The sequence below is a fragment of the Peromyscus leucopus genome, unplaced genomic scaffold (genome assembly GCF_004664715.2).
Source record: "Peromyscus leucopus breed LL Stock unplaced genomic scaffold, UCI_PerLeu_2.1 scaffold_243, whole genome shotgun sequence".
Lineage (NCBI taxonomy): Eukaryota > Metazoa > Chordata > Mammalia > Rodentia > Cricetidae > Peromyscus > Peromyscus leucopus.
The window spans coordinates 499,069-506,760 of NW_023505116.1; the positions used below are offsets into that span (position 1 = coordinate 499,069).

Genomic DNA, 7,692 nt, shown 5'->3' on the forward strand with positions numbered 1-7,692 from the left:
GACCTACTTAGGACGTGATCAGTTCTATCTGACTTAAATACTGAATCCCAAGAATCTCATAGGGCCAGTTTACAATGACACAAACAACTCTACTACATCTAATACAGACAGACACATCCAGAAAGCTGCGATTGGGGTGTCTGGGTTCTCAGATCGAGAAACCTCAGCACCTTGGAAGTTCAGCTTGTTTATTATTTAGAGGTAAACAGGGAGGCAAGCTTAATGCATACAGCTGAGCATGGAGTCAGGGTTATTACACACAGATAAACAAGGGGCGGGGTTTATGATGTACAGCTGGATCAAGGAGACACACAAGTTAATCTCAGTGGAGCAGCGTCTGCAGGGGAGCCGTCTTCAGAGGGAAGAAAGCTGTGTTGGACATTTTCTATACACATTATCAACGTCCACACAATGCAAACGTTTTCCTAAAGTTAAACTCTGATTCTTTGGGTCATTCCCTGACCCCCTACCATTTTTCACCCTATCATTCAAAGAACAAAATTCAAAATATCTTAGCTGGGCACATGGAATCTTCAGGGAGTTGTCCAGTTTCTGTTCTCACACTCTTCCACACGGAGGCCCTGGCTCTCCTGCTCTTCTTACCTCTTCACAAAGCCTCATGTGGTCTCTGCTTTGCCACCATGTTATGAGAGTTAATTGTTCATCCTTGGTGCTCACGGTGCTCTCTGCATTTTCTCCCAACACTTAATAGATATCTGCAATAAATGGTATTTTCCCATCACTACCACGTGCATTTCATTTTAAAATGTCTAAGATTGGAATCTGACTTACAATGGCATCTTATAGTGCTGCCTCCAGAAGGCAGTTCTGAATGAGTTGTCGAGCTGCAACAGGTGACCGTCATGGTGCTTATTCCCAGTGGCATGACAATTGTCAACTCGCTGTTTTCAGTCAACCTGCCATGTAAAGAAGGGGTTTTAAGTTGACCGCTGCCTGAAAACCTTGTAGTGACATCTATTGGATCAAAAACTCTCAGAATAGACACCAAGAGTTTAGAAGAAAATACCAGAGATACGAATGGAGTATTGGGAGTGGGGGATGGGGAGAAGGACAAGGGAATCTGTGGCTGTTATGTAAAATTAAATTAAATTATAAAATAAAATAAAATAATGGAGTATTCTTTAAAAAAATGCTCTGCCACTCACGCTCTTGACATTCATTACTATGGATGATTTCTAAGTGATGAGATACTGTTGTTTCGTAGTATAACTAGCAGTAGTCCTACCCCACTGGCCCAAAATGAAGATTCTTTAAAGTTATTTTATGTGGATAGGTATTTTGCCTGCATGTGTATCTGTGCGTTGCACGTGTGCAGTGCCCACAGAGGACAGAAGAGGGCACCAGATCCTGTTGAACTGGAGTTGCATCTGCTTGTGCACAACATCATGGGTGCTGGGAATTGAACTCAGGTCCTCTGGACGGGCAGCAAGTGCTCTTAACCCCTGAGCCAACTCTCTAGCCCCCCACCCTAATGATGGTTGTTGACATTATAAGGTATCCCCAAACTGATGAAATATGGTACATTACCTTCAATTTTCCAAGTAATTCTTTAAGGATAAGCCTTATTATAGCGTGCTCCAGGGCTTCTGAGGACACTGTATCTCATCGTTTTACCTATTTCCTTTCTAATGAAATATAAAGTCTCCGAGAGCCTAGCACAGTGCCTGCCACATATTCCACATGCACCTAGGATTAGTTGAGCAAGGCCTAGTGATTCAGGCCTGTAGTCCCTTGGGAGACTGAGGCTAGGGGACAAGTTTAGGGCCAGCATGGGTTACAGAGGGAGTTTAAAGCTGGTGTGGGCAAGCTTAGTGAGACTCTGTCTTAAAACAAAAATGTAAAATATAGATCAGTGATAGAGCTCCCACCTAGCATCTGTAAGGACCTTAGTTCAGTCCCAGTGACACAGACAGACACAGACACACTGAAAGGATTTCTGCAGAGTTCATGTTCTTCTATCAGAAAACCTGTCTACTTTGCATAACCCTCAACCTGGATAAGTGCACACTAAAGGCTGACCTTGAACCGTTTGTGACTTCAACTTATTACTATAAAACACTGCTTAGCCGAAAGATGTCATTTCTTTTCACTAGCATTTTTTGAGGACTTACATAATGTGTGCAGCCAAAACTAAGTTTCCTTTTATGAATATTATCTATCACCTTGTTTTACATAATTTCACATCCAATTTTATGCTTGCTACAATTTTTCTTATGTTCTAACCTCACTATCATGACCCAAAAGGAGGGAGACCAGCAGAGAGCTGAGGAAGTGATAAGACAGTCAAATGCAACTTTTACATAACTTTGAATGAACACTGGGTTCATCTGATTGTTCTAGTCAGACGTCGGTTGCTAAATTTCTTACAAGAAGACATAAACAATGTCTAAGTTCTCAATGACAAAATGAGGCATGAGTTCACCAGAGTTAACTGTGGGGAGCTAATGAGTTTATTCGACTTCCTTTCATAGATGAGTGGTTACTTACAGGCGCGTAGGCCTCCCCTCTTGTCTTCCTGGGACTATATCTACTCCAGCCCCTCCCTCAGGCCATGTGCAATTAAAACAGAGTTGCATACAACAGGCGGTAGAGCCGCTGGACAGTCGGGTGAGAATATCATGCCTTCTCAGTCCCTCTGTGCTGGGCAGTAAACCATAAACAAGCCCAGCTGGGATGATCTGCAAGGGAGTGCATCTGAATGCCCAAACTGGGAGTTACTTGGCTCAGAGGACAGTCACTCATGACAATGGCACATCCAGATGTCAGAAGTCAAGTCACTGGCACATAGTTATTTGAAAAGTGTTACCCTGCTTGTTGGTTTGAAGTGATTTGAAAGGGTTCTGGTTGGGTTTCATGAAAGAATATAATTCACCAATTCTTAATTCTGACAGAACAGTTCTACTTGAACATTTTGGTTATTGTTTAAGTCAGAGTCAGCAGGCTTTCAGTTTTCCATATAGTTATTCCCTTTGAAAGTGGAGCAAGGACATTTGGATTGTACTTCCTATTTTAAAAAAAATTGCTTTTATGTTTGTGAGTGTTCTGCTTGTATTGTGTGTGCCTGGTGCTCACGGAGGCCAGAAGAGGATGGATTCCATGGAACTGGAGTTAAAGACAATTGTGAGCTGCCATGTGGGTGCTGGAAACCAAACCCTGGTCCATGGTAAAGGTCCTGGTCCTGGTGCTCTTAGCCACCAAGCCACCTCACTGACTTCTGGATGCATTCCTTTAAAAACACCAGCAAAGACCTCTCCTCTCCCACGACGGCTCTAACTAGTGCCTCTCAGAAATAGCTTTCACAACGCGGCACAGCCCTCGCAGACACCGTAGTCTGGCACTTTAGCAACACCAGAGCTATTTCTTCAGTGAATTTTAGGAAATACTCGTTTGAGTTAGGGACCCTGTTTTAGGAAAGTAAGCCTGACTATAAGTAGATGTCTTCAAGAACCCCAAGAAGAAAATGAACGAAGGAGAGATTTGCTGTGCTCTTGTTTACCCAGGGGCCAAAGCTCGCAGAGGAATGGGCACGCTCTGCACAGCCATTTGTCTTCTTGTTTCTGTATCTCTTTTTGCCAAATAGAGCTGAAGTTATACACATGTCACAAATCCACTGTACAGAATGGTGATCACATTTAGCATTGTTTCTCTTCATTCTTTTTTTAAAACAAGTGCAGTAATTATAAGGGTATGTGAAAAACACTACCAGATACCAGATACATATGTAATTCGTATACATTAAACATGTAGTGTTGTGTATGTGATGTATATGGGAGGGGTGCATGCCACATGCTATAAGTGTGAGGATCAGAGGACAACCTCATGGGGTCAGTTTTCTCCTTCTGCCACGTGTGTTATGAGAATCAAATTGAAATTGCCAGGCTTATGAGGCAAATGTCTTTACCTCCTGTGCCATCTTGCCAGCTCTAAATATGGAGTTATTAATCAGCACTATTAAGATTCAGCAGAATAAATTTTAAAAACATGGAGACCAGGGTCTATCCCAATTCTAATTTAATTTTATTATTGCACTTGATGGATGTGATGCACATGAGCAACATCAAGCATGTGGAGGTCAGAGGGTAATTTTGTGGAGTATGAGCTTTCCGTCCTTTAAGTGGGTTCCAGGAGCAAAGGCAGGTCACTAGGAGGCAAGTGCTTTTACTCTCTCAGCCATCTTGCTCATCCCCATTCTAATTCCATTGAATCGTCTTTCTCTGGGTGTGGATCTTGGGGCATCATGTGTGAAAGCTCTAGAGGCAATGCTGATGTGTAAATCTTGGCTAAGAACTGCTTTTAAACCATCATCAACCAACGATGAAATTGTGAACCAGAGTCACTTCAGAATAAAGGTGGCCCATGTCCCATTTTGTCTGAGGACTGGCTGATTGTGAACGTTTCCTGGTTTCTGACTGTGTATCTGCTGCCTATCTCTTGCCTTGTCAGTGAGAACTTCCGGGCTGAAAACCTGATCTTTGGTCCCAGTGCCATCACAAGCATGGGTTCTGGCGATCTGCTTCAGGTTAGTTCTTTGGACTTGGCTTCCCTCATCTTTGCAGCTGTCTCACACACACACTCCAGGACAACCCTAGGAGGACAACCTGCCCACGGCACTGGGTCAGGGAGGAACTGCCATGGGTCTACTGGACAGTGATTTCAAATAACTGTAAAAGCTACAGTGTCACAGCAGCAGACTCCTTTGATTTCCTGCAAACATGGTTTTGTTTTTGTCCCCCCCCCTCCAACAAAAACTGACCTAACATAGAGTAGGAAATTCTTTCTCTGGACTAAAAGGTGTTCTGTTATCTGGGCCTGGCTATCATCAATGCTGTTCTACCTTCCTTCCATTTTTTTTTTTTTTTTTTGGTTTTTCGAGACAGGGTTTCTCTGTGTAGCTTTGTGCCTTTCCTGGAGCTCACTTGGTAGCCCAGGCTGGCCTCGAACTCACAGAGATCCGCCTGGCTCTGCCTCCCAAGTGCTGGGATTAAAGGCGTGCGCCACCAACGCCCGGCTCCTTCCTTCCATTTTTAGTGGCCTGTTTTTTTTTTTTTTTCCCCTTCTCCTTCTTTTCACCAGCAACTGCTGCTTCTTTAACTCGTACAAGACTCATATTATTCCACAATACACAGGAAATATGACATTCTTATGGCTCTGAGTCTGTTTTCAGAGAGCCAGGGCCCCACACACCTGAAAGGCCTGGTTAAAAAAATAAGATTTTGTGAAAATTATGCTCTCCCATGAAAAGAAAAAAGGCATGGCTGTGAAGACAACTTGTCATCGATCCCTCATTAGGATCTAGACTCTCAAGAAGTGCTAAACACAAACCTTGGAAACTACTTCATCACCCCAGTTGAACAGGTTTTTTTTCTTCCCGAATCATGGTAATCATTTTCTGATTTTCAATGTCTTTATATTTTCTTAGACTACCACAAACTCTGAAGTCATGGCCTTCATTTTCTCATATATTAATTCCCACCAGCCTAGGCATAACATAGTCTGCAGCAAATACTGGCTGTTGGCTCATCGTTTTTTATAGTCTTAACCTCTAATGATCTCATGCCTCTCCTATGGTTCATTCCCACAAAACAGTACGCTACTTTATTGTTATTAATTTTTTTCCTGAAATATTAGGAAAAGCTCAAACAACAAAGGCAGATATTTTTTTAAAAAAGTGCCACAAGCATGCCACTTTAGTTGCCCAGCAGCCCAGAATCTCAGCGTAGAGAAAATCCGGAAATGCAGGGCCGGTGGGAGAGGCCCTATAAATACCTACAGTCTAACAAGGCCTCTATGTCCCAAATTCAACTTGTCTATCAGGCAGCGTCTCGCAGTTTTCCAACTACATTTGAGAACAATTCTTCGGACTTGCGGGCGCAGATCGAAGACTTCAGGTAATGTGACATGGGCAGGGAACGTTTTCTGACACAATACTGGAGGGACTGAAAGGCGGTTTCCGGGAAACCTATTCTCTGGGTCACCTGCGCAACGTGGTCATCCTTTCCATTTTAAAACGCGGCGGTGGATTAGGATTTGGCAAGCCCCCCTTTTTTTTCTGAATCTATTCTAGTGCCCTAAACGAGTTGGAGTGGTAACTTGGTTGGGGAGGGCAGCCGTTTCACTCGTCCACACGTGAGTTCCCCTTCGTGTTTTTGCAGGGTTGGGTGAGGCACTCCAGGACTGCCTGCCTTTTCTGTGGGTGCTCGGATCGGCGGCAGCCGGAGCCGAAGGACTGGCGGGGGATTAGTACCAGGTCATAAACAACCTTCCCTTCCCCTCCCCCGCCCCGCTGGTCGTCCCTTCTAGCGCCGCGTGGGCCTGCACGGTTCCCTCTCCCTCGTCAGTTCCCTCTTCTCAGCCCTGCACTCTCAATCACGACGCCGGGCCCTCGCCCACAGGCGGAGGGCGGCTTCCACTTCCCTTCTCCCCGACCCTGTCACCGAGCACAGCCCAAGAGGCCGGCCGCCCTGACACGCGCACGCCTACAGCCGCGGCCGCCCTGCGCCCGCCAACCCGAGTCCCCGCCCCCCCGCGGTGCTTCCGCGGCGTGTCCCGCCCCTTTCCGGAGCCCGCCTCCCGGCTGCCGGCTCCGGCCGCCCCGCGCGCCGGCTCGAGCGCGCCCCGGGGGCCCGCCCCGCGCGCGTGCTCAATAACTGTCCTCTCCGTCGGCCGACAAGCTTCCCCCGCCCGGTGCTGTTTGAATATGCTAATAAGGGCCTAAGCCCAGCCAGTAGAACGGCGGGCCTGCGCGTCACGTGACGCGACTACGTGTCCAGGGCGGGGCCTACGTGGCCCCTGCCCGAGTTAAAACCGGAGAGTGAGAGAGAAAAGCGCTTCAGTAGCGAGAGGGGCTGAGAAAGTGGTGACACCGCTGGGGTGCGGAGGGAGTCCCTGAAACTTCTCCCAACAGCCCCAGGGCCAATCTCCCCTCAGCCCACTCCCTCTCCGCCAGATCCCTGGTCCCCACTCCCTGCACGGGGGGTGGGGTGGGGAGCTGGGCCCGTCTCCCGCGGGACACACAGGGGCCGGGAGTGGGGACGGGACCCCCCAGGCAGGGGGACGGACGGACAGACGTCCGTGTGGCCGCCCAGCGGGCAGACGGGCCAGAGGCGGGGGTGCGACCGGGAGGACCTGGGCTGGGGAGTTTCCTCTCAACTATCGGGGAGAAACTCCCCACAAGCCGGTGTTTTCCTCCCGGGGGCCGCGTTCCCGCCCCGCGTAGCGGCGGTTGCCGCCGCCGCCGCCGCTGCCGCCGCCGCCGCCGGTGCCTCCAACCTCTGCCATCTCTTCACCACCTCGGGCCCCGGTGTCCCCGGCCAGCACTATGCCCATCTTACTGTTCCTGATAGACACGTCTGCCTCTATGAACCAGCGCAGCCATCTGGGCACCACCTACCTGGACACGGCCAAAGGCGCGGTAGAGACCTTCATGAAGGTACCGACTGACCGAGCCCCGGCGGCGACCCCGACCCGCGGTGGCCCGCGGGGGCAGGGCGGGGGGCGGCGGGGCCACTGCGGGCGCCGCGGGGCGCGGGGACCCCTCCCCACCGCGCGGGCGGCGGGCGGGCGGGCGGGCGCCGGGAGCGGGCTCCGCCGGGCCTGGCCCATGTGGGGCGACTGTGGGTGCGGGGGGTCGGCGGAGGGGCGGCCCTGCGTGTGCGGTACTTAGGGGGGGGG

General features: G+C 49.0%; 1 long non-coding RNA gene across 1 annotated transcript; it reads right to left on the bottom strand.

Annotated features, from left to right (window-relative positions):
• Window positions 1-567: 567 nt before the first annotated feature.
• LOC114693807 lies at window positions 568-7,498 on the bottom strand. Its single transcript, XR_003734606.2, has 3 exons — window positions 7,412-7,498; window positions 793-917; window positions 568-716 (listed from the first exon to the last, which is right to left on the bottom strand). It is a non-coding gene; the product is annotated as an uncharacterized LOC114693807 (long non-coding RNA).
• Between the last annotated feature and the right edge of the window lie 194 nt (window positions 7,499-7,692).